This window comes from Erithacus rubecula (genome assembly GCF_903797595.1).
Source record: "Erithacus rubecula genome assembly, chromosome: 12".
Taxonomy (NCBI): domain Eukaryota; kingdom Metazoa; phylum Chordata; class Aves; order Passeriformes; family Muscicapidae; genus Erithacus; species Erithacus rubecula.
In genome coordinates, this window is record NC_136664.1 from 5,678,704 (window position 1) to 5,699,998 (window position 21,295).

A 21,295-nucleotide genomic window follows, 5' to 3' on the forward strand; every position below is an offset into this window, starting at 1 on the left:
ATAGTTGTTCACTTTCCTTGTTTCCATGGGGTTTATGGTCCATAAAGTTTAATAACAATCTTAACAGCTGAATAGTGAGCACACATCTCTGGGAGGCTTCTGTAAGAAACAGGATCTGAATTTTTATCCATGTAATTTTTAGTGGCAGCATATGTCCTTTTCTCACCACTGTCCACAAACACTCACATCATTAAAGAAGGACCAAACAACACTGACCCACCTCAGAAAAGAGGCCACACACTCTTATATCCTCCACATAATATTGATTAATTTGTGACTGCCTTGGACTGGATTCCCAAATGTTGAAGAATCGTGTTGGTTCAAACCAATCAAAGATCAGATCCTCTGTCTACTGATAATTCCACCTATTCTATTATTTTCATTATTTTTAGAGGTCTTTTGAAAAATAGAAGTAAAAGGGAACATTCTACTTTCTAACCTGGATTTACATAACAATTTGTAAGAAGAAGGAGCTCTATACTAGTACAGAATATTAAATTAATTCCCCCTTTTTAAATAATTGAATAGATTCTAACTTGATTGTGTCTCTTTAACATTTCAGTAGATCTTTTTTTCAATGAATTTGACACATCAAGTAATATCAGAGTAAATCTTCCTAAAATATTTACAATTGCTTGCAAGATATTTTCACATGAACCAGTAAATTGAAACTTCCTCTCAAAGGAGGGACATAAAAAAGTCATTTTTATGGTGGTTATTGTAATTTTAATAGGCAATTTCATAGGTAAACAGAAGTGCTTGATCTCCATTCACTACAGTATAACAGGCTGTGCTGCATATCTAATGGAATCACATGGATTTGTATACAAAATGAACAAGAATTATAAATGACTCCTTCTGTGATTTAAACTCTACAGGTTTATGTACCTCTGCTGCAGTGCCTGAGAAGAAAGCACAACACACATTTGTACCACACAAATAGGCAGCCCACCCTCTGGGGAATAAAGTTTTGAGAAGGAAACTCCAGTTTGGAGCAGCTCTCAGCAGAAGGAGCTGTGCACACATTTTCAGAGAATGCTCCATCCAAGCTGGCTCACTGAAATCTCTGAGAGCTCAAAAAGACCCGAAATTTGTGTGGGCAAATGACACTTTCATGGCTGGAGCAGATTAATGGAGTAATAGATTTAAAGGCTAGAAGGGATCATTATGATCATCTACTATGACCTTCTGTTTAACAGAATTTAGCCAAGGGATTCCTGCATCCAGCCCATGGCTCATAACTTCTGGTTGAGCTACAACCAATATCTTTTAGAAAGACATTCAATCTTGATTTAAAGACTTCAAGTGATGGAGAAGTCACTACATTCCCTGGCAAGTTGTTACAGTGCTTAATTGCACTGTTTCTTTTTTTCTTTTTCTTTTTTTAATCTTACAACTACAATTTGTGTCGTTTCAGCCCAATCACTTTATCTCCTCCTGCTAGATTAAAAGTCCTTTTTTAGCAGAAGTTTTCTCCAAGCAAGGAATATCTTCATGTTTTCCACACAAAGAAAAAGCAGTGCTGCTTTATTCTTCTGCTATGGGATGAGTTCTCATCGTTCTCACAGGTCCTTTCTGAAATTTCCAAACTCTTTACATATGAACACCAGCACTAGTACTTGTCAAATAATGTTTAATTTATAGGGGTAATAACAGTTATAACCATAGTGCAAGGATAAACTTGGAGAAGAAAACAAGCATGTAAGCCATTTGGTCTTTTTCTTACACATGCTCATGTAAAAACCCTTTAGAGAAAAGGAAGAAATACAAAAAAGTATCTAAATATGCTGAGTTTAGCCAGGCTGGAAGACATAAGGATAGTAAAACAGTTTAGCAGAGCACAGATCCTGGGGGTTTTTTGCCAAGTTATGTTTAAAGCAAGAATCCATGAGGCACAGGTACCCCACAGTCCTCTCCATCATTCCCCCTGGCCTGGGGCCCAGGCATGTTCAAGGAGGTTTTTAGGTGCTGTACCTGACCCAGGCATGCACAGGGGGATATGAGAGCAGGCTGCCAGCTCCAGAGAATCTGAAACTTTCTAACACCATGAAAATCCTCAGCTGCTTGTCAGGACAGCTTTATGGAAAGTGAGATGAGGTTCTGGCCCCAGCGTTTAACTGCACTTGGACATAACTCAATTTCTCACAAATAGCAATTTTGGCATGTTCTGGTTCTCTTGCACAACTGTGATACATGCAGTGGGAATAATAAATTATCGTGCTATTACGTGACAACAGAAACCTCAATGTGTTTGGTTCCATGTGCAGGACTGAAAACGTGGGCTGTGATTTCATTGCACTTTCACTAGGCTGCAATCTCATATATTTACATTTAGTAATGAACTACTGATCATGTGAGACAGAGTTCATGGGAAAAGCATTGCCCTTATAAAGAGGGTTCTGGATGAGGGTTTTTTTGGTAATGAAAAGCCTGGATACCTGTAGTTAGAATCACTCTCCTACAATTCAGACACTGACAACGTGGGGTTTGGAGGAATGTCCAAGAATGCTACTTCTGCTTCAGATGTGACTAAACACAACAAACGTACAATCCAAACACCAATGTCTTTTTATAATTCATTTAAATTGACTTGGTTCCACTAGTGTTTTTGAGAGCTTAAGAACATGAAAACAAGAACATGGAATTCAAGAAAACCTCTTACTTAGGGGGAAAAAGAAGAAGCTATTTTCATTCTAAGAAGACAAGATGGGAAAAGAGATTCCTGCTAGGGAAACAAGCAGTCACTTTCACTGAGAAGGAAATACTGAGTTGCTTTGTCCTAAGGTCTCAGTGGAGCAAAGCCTGATGGTTTAACCATGGCATATGGGTTGCAGCCCAAGAGAGCTAAAGAGAAAATTTGGAAGCTCTTGTCAAATTTTCTGCTCTCTATATAGCTTTGGCCTAGGCCTCAGCAGCAGTCTCGAGGGACAGAATGATGTACTGCAATATAACAAGCTGCCTGACATTTTGAAATGCCTTAACCCCCAGCTTTCCATCCACCTTTTAGCCCCTGCAGCAGCCTCCCTTCCCACAAGGAGCTGCACAATGTACAGTGCAAGACTTCACTATAAAGCAAAAAGTTGTCATGTCTTTGTCCTTGAGGGTTTTAATCAGCAATGACTCCTGGCTTCGTTAATAACATTTTCAGCAATATAATAGGAAAGGCCAGTTATTGTACAGAAGGGGGGATGTGCATGTCTAATGTCCCTCACTCAGCACAGGCCATGCCTCAGCAAAGCCTTGGGACTATTCTGGAGGTTTTGCCAAACCAGAATGCAGGATGGGGAGGGCATGAAAAAGGGAAAGCACCACTTTCCTGCAAATGCAGGAATAATAAAACACAAATAATAAATAAATAACTAATAAAACACAAAGCCTCCTGAATCCCCAACAAAGGAAGCTTTAGAAGCACAAATGTGAATGTTGAAGCCAAGCTGGTGCACACAAGCAAGAAGAAATTTATTTTATGCTTCCAGCAACTTTCAGATTTATATCTGGCAGCTGGAAGCCAAACCCTTAAAAACAGTGCCATAATTATATATCCAAACCAAAAATCTTTCTTCCCCCCTTGACATGGAAAACGCCACAGAACCAAAAGCATTAATAATTTAAAAAACTCTACATTCCATTCCAGGCTTGAACTCCAACAGTTCACAGGCTTCCTTTTTTCTAAAAAGTCAAAACATTGAGGGGTTGAAGAGAGCTCCTCTCATACATTATCTCCCTAATGACTTTGACCTATTAATAAGTGGAATCTATCAAGTATACTCTCTCCTACAGTATTTTGTCAATCGTTATACGCCTCAATGGGGCCACCATTAAAAATCTGCCAATTAATTCATTATTTAGGACACTGTTACTATGAAATATGCTATGCATCATGCTATTTCTCATTATAAATATAGAAATGCTGTAAATTACAAGGTGAGATTAGTATTTTCTGCAATAAGAAGTGACGCCTTTTAATGATAATCATTATATATTTTGCCTTTCCTCTCCTTCAGCAGAGTTCTTTTATAGCTGAGCCATTCCAAAGAAAAACAATATGAATGTCACAATGGATACTGGAAAGATATTCTTTCAACACCCTAATTATTTATTCCTGCTATTCTGTATTAAATCCTTTTTGCAGTAGGGTCTAACTAAATATGCACCTTAATTAATTTTTATTCTTCCAAGAAAATTAACCATAGGGTTTTCCCAAAACTTTAGGAATGTCTTATTTAAAATAAGAATAATATCTAAAACTAATATTAGGCATCTTACAGAGTGCATGTTTATGTACTACATCTGAATATAATGCTTTTGCTGACCCAAAACAAATCTCTTGCCCAAAAATGATTAATTGTGGCTTTCCGGTCAATAAAACACTAAATAAAATGAAGGATGAGAATCTAATGTGGGTGAAAGTCTCTAATGGCATGTATTAATTAATTTATTTATTTTTGATTTTTAAAAAATATTTTGAGTAAAAATATTATTTTATGTAATATCCCATGGATTAAAATAAAAACAAAAACATTAAAGGTATTAGGATCAAGTTAGCATGATTGCAATGAATAATGTGAGAAGTGCCTCTAATAAAGTTGTAGCTGTAGTTTCATTTATTCTAGATGAAAAATGACATTTATCAAACATTTGATCTGATGGGCTATATATTTATGGAGAAACAAAAGAGAGAGATTAACTGGCAAGAAAACCCATTTTGATTAGACTATTTAATGTTCTGTGTATGTGTTACAAATAACCCTCCTCCCAGGAGGATTCCTTTGAACCAGATTTCTTCAGTTATTATTTTTATTTAGCACTGAGACCATATGACCTGGGAACAGAACCTTTTAAAACACTTGATAACATCAAAGGTATAAGAACTTTTATCTATACTGTTTCCTCTGTAAGGAAAATTTTATTGCTATATGGGACACGCTTGGTAAATTAAACTTCTTTGTTTTTTAATGTATTTTTTAATATTATCATTTGAGGATCTCTGCTTGTACATTTCTCAATGATATTTCATTTGGAACTGCAACCATTTATCTAGTTGAAGCATCTGTGTGTTTAACATATGGACTGGAAACTTTCCACTACAGTGAATGTGTTCTGCCAAAAAAGCCAGCAAAAGAAAATGTTCTGATGTAAATATAAGCTGATATCCAAGCTCTTCACAGGTTTTGAATCTTTAACCATCTAAGCAAAGGAGAGTTTATTACAACTGCAGTTTTGTTGAAAACAAAACCAAAACAAGACAAAATAAAATAAAATGAAAAATAGAAAAACAGCAAAACCAGGCCCTGTATATTGCAAATCCCCATTTTGGCAACCCAAAGAGGGAATATAAGCTTAAAGGCCTGAATTTAACAAACCTAATTATCAAGGCTTAATTAGTACCAAGGGTAAAGCTTCATGGAACACCTGCAGACTTAATTTATGTCCTGACAGAGAGGAACAAGTGTTAATGGGCTGTATTTATGTTAATACCTGAACCTTAGAGAGCCAGTGGGATAAAACAGACTATGCACTAGTTTTTTGTTTCAAGCTACAGAACAAACATAAAAGATTTTAATCTTAATATTAGTTTGCACATAAGTCCTTGGGGAAAGTATAGATCTATTTAAACTTTAAAATTGGAGATGCTGAACACTAAGGGAAAAAAAAAACTAAAAAAAATGTAAGTTAAAAAGTGGTGTCAGTGCAGAAAATATCAAATCAAAAAGGGTCTGTGGCCATTTTCCAAGCATCCTGTGAGCAGATACCATTTTTTTAAACCTCCTACACCACACCATTGATGCTTTCTACAACATGAACATAGATTTTTTTCATATTTTTGATGCATAATACAACTCTTTTCTATATTCAAAAGGAAGGTAAAAACGCTGCCCACCATAACTGCAGCGCAGAGGGTATTGCCCCTGCCCTGGATACAATCTGAGCTGGCTTTGGGCACATTTTCAGAGCAGAGCCCAGTGGGGATTGGGGCCCCTGACAGTCTCCAGAGCTCTCAGAGCCCAGGTATAAATGGGCCATATGGTGCCACCAGCCCCAGCTCTCCCTGAGTGCCAGGAGAGAACAGAACATTCTATATCCGTGCTGTTCCTCTCTCTGTGTGCAGCAAACTACCTTGGAGCTGGGGGGTTCAGGCAGGAATAAATAAATTGTGTTTTTACCACTGAAGATGCAATTTTATTGGAGCAACACTGGCTCATCTTCACTTCTGGCACTGCAAGCATCCTGACTAAACTCAGAAAGAAGCTGCTCAGGTGGCATTTTCCTGCCCTGCAGTGCTCCTTTTGGTCCTTTGGAAATTTGGAAAGATCCCTCCTGAGAGTGTGGCCATCTCCCAAGGGAACACAGCTTGGCTTCATGCCCCATGCCTGGGGACACCATGGCAGCAGGGCCTCCCAGCAGATCAGTGAAAACATCCTCTCTTTTCTTTTGTAACTAAAGATTTGCTTCTGCCCAAAGGCCTAAACCAGCTTTCCTGTCCTTAATTTCCTGTTAGGACACCAGCCCGAGCCTCTACAGCTGCCTAAGAAAGTATTTACAGGATGATCCAGAGGAATTCAAGCTAATTTAAAGACACACATCTTGGTTGAGCTGGAATGGATAGACATCCCCATGTTCTTTAGTGTAACAGCAAGACAATTATTTATGTTTATATTATCTTTTTTCCTTCCTATTTTATAATCCTCCTCAAAATATTGACACTATTGCTTCTTCCCTTGCTGCTTTTTTTCCTGTTGGTGACTAACCCCTTGCACCAGTCCTTTGGCCATATTTCAGGGGTGTGCAAACCATCAGCACTTTCCATGGCTTGACTGGAAGTGTCTCTGAGGATATTTTCACAGCTGTGGGAACAGGGGCCATTCCCAGGACACCTTTTAGTGCTGCCAGCTGGGAAGTGCAGGACACCCAGGGATGGCTGGGAGGGATTTGTGTTATCCTCGAGGAGACCTCACCACCCTGCATCTATCACAGACTCCTTCTGAGTGAGGACAAGAGGCTACACAAGGGGCAGAACCCACCCAGAGCAGACTCAGTCAGCTCAGGGTAATTGTGGAAGGGAATTTCAGTCCTTACACTTGGAAAGGCTTCAAGGACAAAATGGAGGAAGGCCTTTCCACCTCACCTACAGCTTTCCAGTGGCCCAAAGCATCACACCAAACCTCAAGAAGAGCCAAGTCAGCCTCCACCTGCCCCTGAGGACTGTCCCCTGTCCCAGATGTGCCTGAGAGCATCATCTGGGAGGAGCCATGGCCAGGGAGTGTTCTCCAGCTTGGATCTCCAGGACACAAGCTCCAAACCACCTGGAGTCCTTCACACCCTAAACTCTTATACCTTGAGGTGCTGCTGAAAATATTTCCCCATTTCTGAGTTTGGAAACACTTTCTGAACCAAGACACAAGTACCTCACCAGCACCAGGAGTGAAATGCTGGTGTTGAGAGTGTCTCTGCTCTCTGTTTGTTATTTGCTTTCCCTGTGCAAAGAAAATACACCAGCGCTGCTTCTCAGGGCAATAATTCTTTGTTTCCATGGAGGGGTGCAGTAAAAACAAAAATATTAATGGTAGAAGGAAACTGCTCTCTCTCTCTCTCTAAAGATTCAAACTTTACAAAGAGTCACCTACCGGACCAATCCACAAGTGATTTTTTGTCCAAAAACAGTGCATGAAAAATAACAATAGTTATTCTACAGCCTTCTTGTACTACTTTTATCAGTAGTAGTACTTAAAATCTCTTTTAACCCCATTTTTACTTCTGGCAAATTTATCAGACCTTGAAATGTGGTTTTCCAAACTAGAAATTTCACATTAACACCAATCTCATATTTATGGTGACGGTGGAAAGAATTCAAGCAAAGCATATTGGGGTTTTTTTTGGTGATCAGCAATGGCACTGATGCCTGGCACACACGAGTTCTCACGTGTGCACATGTGTGCAGATGTGTTCTGGTAAATCCCCTCGGGCCCAGCGTTACGGGAAGAACACGGCTGAAGCCACGGCGTAGGACTGAGCTCTTCACGTGTGCTTTCATTTTGGTCACATAACCACACTTCAGAACAAAATGCTTTCTCTGTATTCTGTAAAACTAGCTCGAGATAGATGATAAACGGAAATAACCCATTAATCAGATTGTCAATGAGCATTCTGAGAATTAAAATACAAATCCTGGACAAATTTAGTCATCAATTTTGCAAAACATCTTTGGCATGGGAAGGCAGAGATCTTTTTGAGGTCTAAAAGGTTGATTTCTTGAGTTTCTTAAAAGCAGAAACAACACTTGTCGCACACAGTTTCAATCAGGCTTCTTGTTCTGTTTTCTAATTTCATTTCATCCCACTTTAACATGGCGTTTTCCACCTCCCTCAGATCTTCCCACAGAATCAGTCAGGAGGAAGAAACACTTGAGTAGCTTGAGCAAGCATGATGGCTGAGCTGGTCACAGCACTTCTCCTGGACACATTAACCAATTTTGCAGCAAAAAAATAAGCACAATTTTCAGATTATGGTGTTGAACATTAACCCAAACTATACTACAGAAAGCTGTCCTCAAAACCATTTATTATCTGTGACCAGGTTTGGTGAAGCCAAATAAGAACAGGGAAAAGAAAACCAAAACAGCTCCTAAGATTTTATTTTCCACTTGGGAAATTTTCACATCAGTGAAATGAATAGCGTTTTGCTTCAGTAGGTGCATTTCTTTCGGGGTCATCTTTTGCTCAGCAGGAGTGGACAAGGATGAAATGGGATTTATGGGGCTTTTAATTTTTATTCTTTAATGTTTCTATTTTCTTGTTCAAATATATTTTTATTTAATGTTTTGAAATATGGCTTCCCGGTTCAACCTCATTTTAGTTTCACAAAGTAAATGCAATTTATGTGTTGCAGTGAAAGAAAATACAAAAAGAAAGAATGAAAGCAGTGAAATTTTTCATATTTCAGACAAGAGCAAAATTTTTATCCAACCTGAAATATTTTCCATGCTTGCTTAAAAATCCATAAAATGAGCAATTGCTCATCACCTTAAGAGTTATATATGCGAAATCTCATGCACACAAGTCAGGGCCAACACACGACTGAAGATTCCTAACCATTTGTTAAATTTCCCACTCTGCAAGTGCCAAAGGATTGAAGAGTAAAAATGAACGAGGGAAGACAAGGTTCCAAGTCACTAAACTGTAGATGTCACAATCTTTTCTGTAGGGAGATACTGCAGTTGCACCCAAGTGAGGAGAAACCTCTGCTGCCTTTACACCAACACAGGATGTTTGACTTTTAACAGAAAGAAAACGGCAAAGGAAAGTGCAGATAAAGAGAAGAAAAAGCAGCTCTACAAACAGACCACAAACTTTTATCCTGGTACTGTTGAGCTACATGAAACTGTGCATCAGCTGCTGATGTTACACTGTCAAACAGTCTGTTGGCTTGGTATGCACTTTAACAAACACGGGTGGAAGTCCTTGTATGAATTAGAAACTTTAGCTACTGAGATAAACACACAGACAGTGTCTTCCTGTGCACACAGAACAGCTTAGTTAGACTGAAACTCTGACTAAACACATTCAGTCAGCACACAGTAGTAGCTGAGTTTTTATGTCTTCAACTGCAAACTCTTATCAAATATCATAAGTACTATGGGGCAAATCAGATCCTTGTTGTTCCAATTTATTTAACATTTGATAAAATCAGTGATCAAACAGTAGGTTCCAGGAATCTTTGGGTTTGTTTGCACTTTTTGTTAATGGAGAGTTTAAACCTGCACTATTTAAGGCATTTCATGATCTCTCTGCAGTTACATAAATGTCATTTCAATTTTTCTAGAATCTAACATAGAAAAGGCAAATGTACTGCACACTATATTGCAGTGAGCCATGTCCTACAGGTGCCACCCAGGAGTGATAGGCAAGGTCACAAAGTTAGTCCTACACTCTCAAAACACTACCCACCTCTTGAGCAACTCTCACATCACCCCCTGCACCATTTGCTGTTCACAGATGAGGGAAGCAAGACACAGAATGGAACAGGATTGCTGTGTAGGGATGCAGCAGCCTGCAAAGATGAAGTTGGAAGTTCCTGATTTCTCCACCTGACCATAGATTTTTTCTTCTGTTTGTCCTTGGTCCAATTGCTTATCATGAGGGACTGCTCCTGTGCTCCTAGATTTTAGCAATTCTGTTAAAAAGTGCCATTTCAAAGTGGAAGTAAATTTCCACTGGAGATAAAATTATAAATCTCTAGACTTCATAACACCCAACCCCATGGAGAAGATCCAGAGGGGCTGAAGCAGGGTAAGGGTGTTAGACTGAAGGTTTCAAGCACTGAAATTACCTTTCCTCTTCCCCTGGAGTCTGAAAAACCTGGATTTTGGTTTGGATTTCTTTTTCTAAAATGCTGAACTAAATACTGAATTCACTCAATTTATCCAAAATCTTGTTAAAGGATTTTTGTTAGAAAATGAGAACTACTATCTTATTGTGAGTAATCATTTAATATAACTCTGTTACACCATTAAAATACTCTGAAAATAAATAAAATGTCTTTATTTTTCTTAGCACTTTCCCTGTCCTTGATCTCCTATTATTCATGGCATATATCAAAAGTCTTTCACTGGTACTAATAAACTTCATTGACATGCAATTTAGACAGCTGTAACAAACAAAAGAGGAAAATTTTGGTGTCTTTATTTACTAAATTTCCAAAAGTGTCATATTTTGATTGTTAATACATAAATCCGGGACAAATTAAAAATAAATTTGCAAATTATAAATATTTTGGAAACAAAATATTAAAAAAAAAGAAAACAAAGAAGAAAAAAAAAAAAAAACAAAGTGGAAGAGCAAAGGATAAGAAAAAGACTAACTGTCTTTTTAAATTTCTACTGTGTCCACATGCCAGTGCAGCTTTGCCAGCTTCCCACGGCAAGCAAGCAAAAACCAAAAAGCAGGAGCAAACATCCCCTCCCAGCTCCAGGCTCCATCCATGAACTTCCTGGCTTCTGGGAGTTTGTCAATACCTCCATAATAATTTTGATTTATACAAGCTAAGACCTTAGTATAATAATATTTTCAGATGCAGGATTTTGACAATAATTATGTCACTAGAAGTATCCCTTTATTTCCTACATTTTTTAAGTTCTTTTTGCCTCTCAAAATATACTGTCTTAAATTATGCCACCGAAACCTAGAAAATGCTTACTAGTTGACTCAAATATCAGTGTTTTTATACAGAAAAAAAATAATGGTCAGTAGTAAAAGAAAGGATCAAACTTTGTGAAAATCTCACCCTCCCTGTGCATACTGAGACTGCAGCTCAGTATTGTTGATTTAATCAACAGATGCACTGGACCTGCCTGGCACCCTCTCAGATGTTCCTGAGATTGCAATTATTGTATTTTCTTTCTGCTCTTTGAAAGAAGTATCATCACATGCACCCCAGCTGCTCCCAAACACGAAACCACAGAAAACTAAAATTTATTCCGAGGACGACAGAAGGAAATTCTTTAACTCCTGTATGACTGGGCATTAGGGAAGGAAATTACCACTCCCAACAAATCAACAGCCTGCTAAACACCAGCAAATTCCAGACTGTTTTCCTTCTATCTTCCTCATCTAACATAATCTAAAAACCAAGGAAGAACATATTTCGTTTCACTGCTTCAGCAGCAAAATGGACCAGGAGCTTTACTGATCTCATCAGCTTTTAGTTCCCCTTGCTCAAGAAATTTATATTTCTCAGTGTCAGTGTCCTTAGAAGAAGAGTGAGCACAGCATTAGGATCATTAGTCATCTTTCATGCTCTGGAGGTCCTTCTCGACCAATTTAGTAAAGAACAATGCTGTGCAAAAGAGACAGGGTGGCTGCTAATGACAGGCAACAGTTCAATATTTTATGCCACCTTAAAAAAGTTTCAGTAACTGAAGGTGTTCTCACATTAATTCTTTGCATCAATTATTGACAGAGAATTTAATTTAAAGGCAACTAGTCAGTAACCTAGGGGTACTGTTTTAAATAATTTATAATTGCTGCATGGGTGTAATCATATTGCTATTGATTAAGATCCAGTCACTTCTACCAGTCCAGCATGTCTCATGCTAATTAATTTTAGTGATATCACCTTTTTAACTCTGTATTCCCTGGTAACAGGAACTCATTATTAAAAAATAATTTAATCAGGAGCAATCTTTTAAAGTTTATTTGATTAGTACTTGCTGGGCCATTGAAAAAGAGTATTTAAATGTAAGTAAAATTAGAAACTAAAGAAGGATAAAGACAGGCTGATAATTTCAAGAGAAAGGCAAGAATGCTTAAAAAAAAACCCTAAGATTTTAATTAGATATGGGAAAGAAGATGAAGAGAGAGTTGTCATCATTGCCCCTTGATCACAAAGTTGTTACATGCATTAACTCCCATTTAATTCAATTGATATTTTGAAGATCAGTGCCTTTCCAGTGAATTGAAGCTCTCAGAGTGGCCAGCCCAGACCCCTTTAACAGCTCAATAAAATACAAGACAACATCCCAAGCAAAAGTGGGAAGTGCATCCCCCTCCTGCCTCTCACATCAGTCCCCAGCAGAGATTGATTCTTCCCTTCTCCCATCCACTATGGAAGATTTCAGTGCCCACTGGAGAAACTTTTACTTTTTCAGGCCGCCTCAAACTTTTGTAAGTGCTTCCTCAAATGTACACAGAGCTTCCCCCATCAACCTTAAATCTTTTTTAAAGATTCCATGCGAGCAAAGGGAATATGAAGGCTCTGGGGGCTTGTTGAAGCTGCCCACCCTGATTTATCTGGTGTCCTTGTTTCTTTGGGCTTTACTGCCCACTCAGAGCATTGGTGGTGTCCTGTCCTACTCATGGACTGTGAAATTCCAATCAAGAATTGCCTTTTTTACCCCAGCTGTGTTCAACAAAGCAAAAATGACTTGGCCCTTTGGTGCTGCAGGAACACAAGTAATAATAAAGCAGCAAAAGCACCTTAAAGTGTGTGAGTGCACACTTTGCTCTCCAAAGCCTGCTGCAGACATCCCACCCAGGGACTTCAGTCCAATTCATCTGGCCCAGACAGCCCCTTTTTTGATGTCACTAATTACTGATGATAAATGCTCATAGAAGGCTTCATCTACAAACAGCAACCTGCAAACACAGAGCCTTCAAGGGTGGAGTCTGAGCATTTTCTTGTGAAGCAATTCCAGGTTTTCCCAGGAAGGATTTGACAAACCCTACAGACAGTTTGCACACAGACAAATGAGCAGTCAGTGCTAAGGGAAATAAAACCTTTCTGAAAGCAGATCATTTCTCCAGTTAAAGGCAGTGGAAAGGATGCTACTGATTTCAATGGGAGCAGAATCTGAGAAAGTTTTCCTTAATAAGCACAGATGTCTGGAAGGAAAGGTAACACAAGTCCATCATGGAAAGGAAGAAACTGGAATATGAGGAGGTTGCAAGGGAAGCACTAAAGGGATCTATTCCTGATTTTTGTAACCTTTCCATGGAGATCAGGGTGCTGGCTGACAATTCCTCACATATATCCAGTATCAGCAAGGACACAGGGCAGGGACTGCAAAGACAATGAGTATAATCATATCTCCTGGAGTCAAAACATTTAGCCTATAAGTAAAATGACAAACCTGGTAATTTGAACTTGACACATGCTAGAAACAAACATCCACCAACTAATGCCACAAAGGACATGCAATCTTTGTCCCTGAAGACACCATTATGTAAATTAAATTGAATAGTCCACTTTGAGGTTTGCAATCAAATGGGTATTTTTAATATCAATAAAAATTGAGCTTTCCCCAGAGAATCCAAATCAAGCTGCTTTCACAGAACAAAAGGAAAAAGCTGAAACATATATGCTTTTAAGATAACTCAATGAATGTAAAATTGTTAGCAAAACCAGTACATTCAAATCTACTATGGCAAATAAACTGTGAGGAAGAATAAACTGATGTGACATTTGTGTTCTCTTAGAATAAAGAAATGAGAGAGTTTGGGGATATCTGGATACTGGGGGCATAGCTGCAGGAGGTTCTGAACACCCTTCACACCCACTACAACCACTAACTTCACACCTTTGGGAGAAAAAAAAACTAAAAATGCCAACAGGGACTGCCTATGATTTATTCTGTTCACATTGCAAGGAATAGGAATACAAGAGGGTGAAAGCTTCTCCTGTCTGCTGGAAATTATTTTCATATATAAAAGTCTTTTACATAAATCTACTATTACACGTGAGTACTAAATAAATGTAATATACCATTAAAAATAAAGGAAGCATCAAAACAATAATTAGGCAAGTATGCTCTGTTTTCTAATAAGGATCAACCCCATTGCTAATCTACCTTGAGTAATGGCTTTGTTAACAAAATTGCAGCTGCAAAAGGTTGTGTTTGACAGTCACACCTGGTAGTATGAGACTACATTTCAAACAGTTTGGGAAAAAAATACACTATTAAATTTCCTGAATACCTTGGCTAGGGTTAAGTATTTTATGCAGGCATCAGCATCTTTAAGGAGTTCACCTTTTAAAAGGAGCAGGTTTTTTGTTGTAAATGGCACTGACACTACAACAAGAAAGTTCATTTCACAAAGATGATTCATTAAGAAATAAAATATTCATGGCTGACAGCTTGAAGGATCGCCATACAGTTTTATTCTAATGCACCTGTCCTCTTTGTCAAGTCCAATATGGGATGTCATGTCGCCAAAGTTTTATTTAGAAATTGTTTGTCAGAGTGAGCTTTCTAATGTGAATGAAAAATTCATTCCCTCATTAAGAAGATTTTCCATGAAATGTCTAGGATTTTCAATGAACACCAGGACATGAACCAATTACTGTTAAACACTTAAAGAGACAGTGTCCTAGCTCACTCAGCAAAACCCTTAATGCACAAGTGTACGGAAAGAACTCAATATCTATCAGCAAAACACAAATGATACATCAGTTTTATTTTGGTTTATGTGCTCCTTCCCGACTTCCATCTTCTTCCTTTTTTTTTTCTTTCAGGGACAAATGGAATATCATGAAGTTTGAGAGTTCTTAGTCAAGTGCACGTTCTAGGTGCTGAGAATTTGTATACAACTTGAAGGACAAAAGCATGGCATCAATTTACAGAGACTCACATTAATTAGCTGAAAAGATACATGGGTGTAAAGCTGACAACAACCCTTATCTGTGCTTCTTTATTTGCTGAAGTCCTGTCCATTCCCTTTTTGTCTTTTCCTCAAAGTTTACTTGCCCTAAGTAAGACAGCACCTGTGCCAAGTGCTGAGCCTGGTGGATCTTAGACCAACACACTGCAAAGCAAAAGGTTCTGCCAAATCTCCCCCAAGGGGTAACTTTTCTTTGTATCTCACAGAAAAACTGCCTGCATTCATGGATGCAATGATCTACATCCCCTGTACTTTATAGTTTTATTATTAAAGGAATTGCACTTGGGCTGAGGTGTTCCCAATGACCAGATCTCCACAGGTATGCACTCTGTTCAGCCAGATATTTCCACTGTGGAAAATAATTTCCATTCCAGACTTCAGGCTGTCAGACAGCCCTCCTGGAGCAGAGGTTTGTTCTAGACTACAGTAAGAGATATTCTAACAGATGAAGAAGCATTTTCTTAGCAAATCAATATTAATTTATCTAATTGTTATGGTCTCAAGAGCCATAAGAGCTAAGCTGAGAGGAACGTGTTTATTCTGAGCAAAAGTTATTCAAATATTTATAAGACTAGATAATTTAGAAAAGAAAATACATATGGCAGAAGATAACACTATGCCATATTTTTTTTTTAGCCACCCTTTCACTTATTAAAGACAAGAAGTCTAAATGGGCAGATAATGGGATTCTTAATTTCCTCATGCAATTTTCAGCTGAAATTCAAAGTTCAGTTTGGTTTTTGTGTCTGGAAGCAGTGATGCAGCTGGGGCTGTAGAAATAAATCCTTATAGAAACAGGGAGCTGTTATTCTTCCTTGACTAAAATTTTTCAGGATGTTGTGGAAATCTTACTACATATATGTATATGTATAGAGAGAGTATGCTTATAGGTAATACATATGTTCATCAATTTATATTCCATAAAACAATTCCATAAATAAAAAGCCAGTTTCTTTAAGAGTACTGTCAAAGCCTGAGCACACTGAAGGCAGCTGTTGTGACCTTTCTGCCATGTGATAACAGTGATACAAACCAATCATCCTTATGTGCCCCAGCTCATACAGTCCATTCTCTACTTCACATAGGTGAATAATTAAAAGCAAAAGCCAGAGGAAATTGTTAATCATTTTGTCAACTGCAAAGGTCACCCAATTGTGCATCACAATGCCATAATCAGAAATGCAAGGCATTATTATTATAAACGTGAAGAAAAGGAGCATATAGTTCCAAAACTCTTCTTGAAAATCCCCTGCTCATAATTTTATTTACAAGGCATACTTAGAAACTGCAACTATTTTAGTCTTTGCAATCTGATAATATTTTTCTCTAGAAGTAAGAATAGAACATGCCTTTCAGCTACTGCTCTTTTTTAAACACAGATTGTACTATAAGGTACAATAAATTATTGCTCTAACCTTTCACCCCGCTAGACCTAAGTTCAAATATAACGGATGTCAGACAGAAAATGAGTTTGTTATTTTAAGCTTAATCATATCAGACACCTAAATTCTCACAGGCAGTCCAGCTGAGGTGCTCTGCGTTTGGCAGGCTGGTTTCCCTCATTTGCTTCCCCCAAATTCCACCCACAAATCAGAGCTAACAAACTCCATCCCTGATTTAGGAACACACGTCAGATGTGTAACCCTACCCGTGTGAGTGGCCCACCAAAACCAAAGGGGGTTTTGCAGGCATGGAAATGTATATGTCTGCTGAAATCTTGGCAGAACATTCAGTGCTGGTGGTCAGGAAAGGGTTATAGGAACCAGAGCACAACAAAACTTTCTGCAGAACGAAGCAACTTGCCTGCTAATGCAACATTCTGAAAATGTACTGGTTTTTTAAAGGGCAAATTAGGAGTTCTGGGGCTCTCAGAACTAGCAAACACAGAAAATCAATTAAACTAACATGTGAAGCTTAAATATATCACATTGTAAACTCATATTTTATGCCTCCACTTTAAGTGCACTTAGATGATCTCCTGGAGGAATTCAAAAAGTGTTATCTTATTTTGTGCCCAAAACCAGAAAAAGAGCTCCACTGGGCTTGCCAGGCTGTTAAAATTAAAATAGCTGTTTGAGCACAGCATAATATATGAGACGTTTAAGGCATTTTCCCCTAGAATTTTGGTTTATCTTCTTTAGTTAATTTTCTGAGATAAAATCCAGTTATAAATAACCTGGAGGCATTCTCAGTCTGCTGCTTGTGGGATGGCAAATCTTTAATAGCCAGAAATTCTGCCTCTTAGAGATCTCTTGAGGGAATAATAGTACTTTGAAAATTATCCAAAGGAAAATAAGCAAAAAGCATTATAAAAATTATAAAAACCTGTAATTATTCAGGAAGTTATACTATATTTATAAGCTAATAATGAACTATCACCCATAGGCTTTTTTCCCCCTTTTTAAATACAAACATAAAAATATTCATTGACTGTATTCAATTCAAACTGCTGATTTTCACCAGAATTGATTATATAAGTACATACTAAAAAAATTTCTGCAGTATAAGCCCCTAAAGACATGTGCCAAACCAATAAAAAGGAATAAAATCTAGCAATTAAAACAGATGTGGCTGAAGAATTGAAGCAGAACTGCCCAGAACTTTTAATTTTCAGTACTCTAGAATCAAGGAAAGAGTTATACCCTGACAGCATGTAAAACAACTGAAATATGAAATTAATACTTTCTCTAAACCAAAGACTACAATAACAATATCCTGGCTGTCATCCACTGACTATGTCTGTAATTACCACAGTGCCTAGGACTAGAAAAGTAGGAGGCAATTCAAAACAAAAATTGAGTCTGTCAGACTAGACACTGTAAGATTTATTCTTGTCAAAGATCTCTAGGCCACAAATCATAATTGAAGTTCAAGCAGTTTAAAAAAAAAAAATAAAAAAAAATTGTGGAATATAAGAGCAGTCTTTCTTTTTTTTATACTTTTAAGGTCTAAAACTGCAATAGAAATCTGCAAGTCAATCACCTTGTCAACATTAGCAAGGAAAACAGTTGAAAGCCATTGTGACAGGCAAGGTAGAAAGGAAAATGTATTTGTAACATAATAGAAAGTAACTGTTAGAGATTTGGAAAAGAAAAAAAATCTAACTATTCTCCTTGACTTTTCTGAGGTTACAGAGAAGGTTGATGATAGCAGTGCAAATGGCATAATTTATTTGGATTTTTAGAGTGCCAGCAATGAAATTTCATGTACGAAAGGTGAGAGCTATGAGGACGGACAAACGACCTAAATTTGAGTATCAAGAGAGAAAAGAAAAAGAAAAGAGGGGTGGTTTGAAAGGGGGAATTACCTACACCAGCGAAGTCCAAATCCTGTATTTTTCAGGTAATATCAATTTGTCTTGCTTCTTTTAACTCAATACAAATTATTAGACAAGTGAAAAATAAACAGCTTTAAATTAGACATAATTAAAGAAAGTATTTTCTCATAGGGAAAAGATAGAAGTCTAGAAAGACTGGCTAAGCAGTTTATTGTCATCACATCAAAGGAAGAACCCCAAAATTTAATGTGTACCTCATATTCTGAAAATGGTACAAACCCTGATGATTCTGCTCCTGATTGTCCTCCCCTACCCTGCTCAATTTGGAATGATAAAAAGGAGTTTGGGTTTTTTGAAATGCAATTTCACTTTCTCTCACTTAAAATAAAATTGAATAAAACAATACTTTATCTTTGATGGACAGTTTCAGATACCTTAAAAATGCTTCTGCAGACATCAGATTTAAGAGAGAGAGTTTCTAATGCCACAGAATGCTGAGATTACAGAATACAGATGTACATTTACTTTTCATTGATATTAAGTTCTCATTTATTAACCTAATTCTACGTGGAACTCAAACAGTTGGAAAAGCTTTTTTTTTAACTTCTTTCTCCCTAGGATTTTCAAAATTTCAGTGTAAGCTGTCTGCAGCTTTTTTTGTGCACAGAGCAGTGTGGTGAGCCTTCAAGCAACAGTTCAGACACTCTCCCCAATATTCATTAGCTATTGCTCACACAAAATTCAGATGAAGCATTTCCACGACATTTTTCAATTATTCACAATCTGCAACATTAGCTAAAATTGGTCCTAGGAAATCCATTTCCAGCAGTGTGTGCATTTGTGTGTGAGCATGACAGAGACACGTTTCTATGCTGATCTCTCCACGATCACAGTGCAAACATTATGACTTCTCCTTTGGACAATAAAACAAACATCTGTTTATTCAATGAAAATATATGAAATTCTGAGCTACCAAAACCAGCCCAACTTTATGATTCAATCTGCAGGGGGAGAAGTTTCTGTGAACGATGGGACTGTGCTTTGGAGATATGGAATCTGGGCTGCCTATCTCTCAGTTCTCCTCTACCTCCTTAACAACTTTAGATGCATAAATAAAATCTAGGACATTCCATTTATATTTTTAACTTCAAACCAGGCATGAGAGAAAGCATTTTGCTGAATGTCAAACTCACGCAAATATTATGCATTAAAAATGTAGTTGCAAGACCATTTTTGAGGTTTCAGTTCCATTAATCACGTTGCCTCTAGTGGGGATAGCTGGATTCCACTCTAAATAGTTTGTGTCCATGCAGCATCATCTACAGCTGCCTTTCCACATTTTTCCCCTATTTCCTCACCAATATTGGAAAATAAGGGTAGCTATTCACACTATCAAGGATGAAAGCTGACTGGGAAGACTTGCAGAAAGATCTTATGATGCTCAGCAACCAGGCAACAAAATGGCAGATGAAATTAAAAGTAGATGAATGATGCACATGGGAAGAAAACCAAATACAATGTCACATGTCTGTACCAAACTCAGAATGCAAGAGCAAGATCTTGGGAATGTATCACAGTGATATGAGAACATCAGCTCAATATTCATTGCAATTAAAAATGAAATAGAAAGCTGAGATTTATTAGGAAAGAAGTAGAGAAGAAAATAAAAGGCACAATTTTCCCACTGTATAAATTGAAGATTGTCTTCAGCTTGGACAGTGTGAGAAGTTCTGGTACCCTCATATTAAAAAACTGTCAGAGGAGTGGAAAGCTGCAGAGAAGGGCTAAAGAAATTATTATTGCTATGGAATAACTTCTGTATACAATTAATTTCTGCATGTTCTTCCTCCCAGGGGCAGCTGAGCAGGGATGTGGTCTCAGAGCTGTGAGCAGCTTGGAGAGGGGGACTGGGGACACAGCCTCGCTCAGCACAGGAGCTGGATGCAGCCTCCAAGCTCAAAACAAGTCAAAGTCACTGAATTTTTCATGCAATATGAAGTCAGGCTGTTAAATCCCTCCCTCAACACACTGTGGATGCTAAAAGTTTACAAGGCAAAAATTAACTGAGTAATGTTTAGTATTAGAGGCTGGGAGATACTGGGGTTTTTGGGAAAATTCTTTACTGTTTTTTGTCTCTTTGTATGGTTTCTGCTTTTCCCATTTTTTTAGACCAAGAGCACTGAGATGGTTTGAAATTTGGTCTATCCCTGTATGGGCATTTTTTAATGAAAAACTGCCCCATATGAAATGCTTCACCAATAGAAAATGGGAGGGGTTGGATTGAAAGGTGGGAATTAAAACTTGCTGAATAAACCTGAAGAATGGTTCAAACAGGTTCTTTTCCCCTGAAGATTTATAAATAAGCATGGCTCTCAGTATTTTATCATTAGGTCAGTCTTCTGATTTGTAATATCCTCCTTTTCTTTTTCACCAGGTCCTGGGCTAACGAAGTTTGTTTTAAAAAATAAATCCCTCCAGGGATGGCACCTGGCTGCTCTCTTTCACCTGCTGGGTTTCCCTAGGACAGACCCTTTCTAGATGAAAATGATGATGCAAAATTCCATTTTTCTTCCCCACATCCCCCAAAGGATTCTCTGCTGCAACCACAGTGTCCCATACCCAAAATGATGATTTCAGACCTGTGGGGCACAGACCCTGTCCTTAACAACTTTATTGGAATAAATGAATCAAATGTAACATTTCATACAATAATCATCCTGAGGAAGAACTGGAGATTGTGGACTGATGGCAACATTAACCTGAGGGATCTCTTCCATCTTGCCTTTTTTATGCATTTTTTACAGTTCTGCACACACACACAGATCAGTGCAGAAGGAAACCCCTTTCTGGTCTTTTTTCTCTTTTC

At 37.9% G+C, this 21,295-nt stretch overlaps 1 protein-coding gene and 1 long non-coding RNA gene across 2 annotated transcripts in view; one reads left to right on the forward strand and one right to left on the reverse strand.

Annotated features, from left to right (window-relative positions):
- The window catches only part of WWOX (WW domain containing oxidoreductase), a 467,831-nt gene that overhangs the window by 152,250 nt on the left and 294,286 nt on the right, over positions 1 to 21,295 (reverse strand). The gene's annotated exons all lie outside the window — the stretch shown is intronic.
- On the forward strand, positions 16,918 to 20,537 carry LOC306807136. Its single transcript, XR_013775637.1, has 3 exons — positions 16,918 to 16,979; positions 18,099 to 18,184; positions 20,283 to 20,537. It is a non-coding gene; the product is annotated as an uncharacterized lncRNA (long non-coding RNA).